The sequence below is a fragment of the Phoca vitulina genome, unplaced genomic scaffold (assembly GCF_004348235.1).
Source record: "Phoca vitulina isolate PV1807 unplaced genomic scaffold, GSC_HSeal_1.0 scaffold15, whole genome shotgun sequence".
NCBI lineage: Eukaryota > Metazoa > Chordata > Mammalia > Carnivora > Phocidae > Phoca > Phoca vitulina.
In genome coordinates, this window is record NW_022589718.1 from 40,717,111 (window position 1) to 40,717,448 (window position 338).

The 338-nt window shown below is 83.1% G+C and overlaps 1 protein-coding gene across 3 annotated transcripts in view; it reads left to right on the plus strand.

Moving 5' to 3' along the window:
• The window catches only part of LOC116638017 (zinc finger protein 596-like), a 21,446-nt gene that overhangs the window by 1,057 nt on the left and 20,051 nt on the right, over nucleotides 1–338 (plus strand). The gene's annotated exons all lie outside the window — the stretch shown is intronic.

A 338-nucleotide genomic window follows, 5' to 3' on the forward strand; every position in this document is an offset into this window, starting at 1 on the left:
GGGGTGCGGCCAGCGTGGGGCGGAGCCGGGACGGAACGACAGCGGAGGGGCGGGGCCTGGGGAGGGCGAGCACGAAGCCGGGACGGGACGTCAGCGGATGGGCGGGGCCGGGGCGCGGCCAGCGTGGGGCGGGGCCTGGGGAGGGTGAGCGGAAAGCGGGGACGGGACGTCTGCGGAGGGGCGGGGCTGGGACCCGGGTGCGGCCAGCGTGGGGCGGGGCCGGGGCGGAACGCCAGGGGAGGGGCGGGGCCTGGGGAGGGCGAGCACGAAGCCGGGACGTCGGCGGCGGGTCGGGGCCGCGGCCGGCGTGGGGCGGGGCCCGGGGAGGGCGAGCGCGG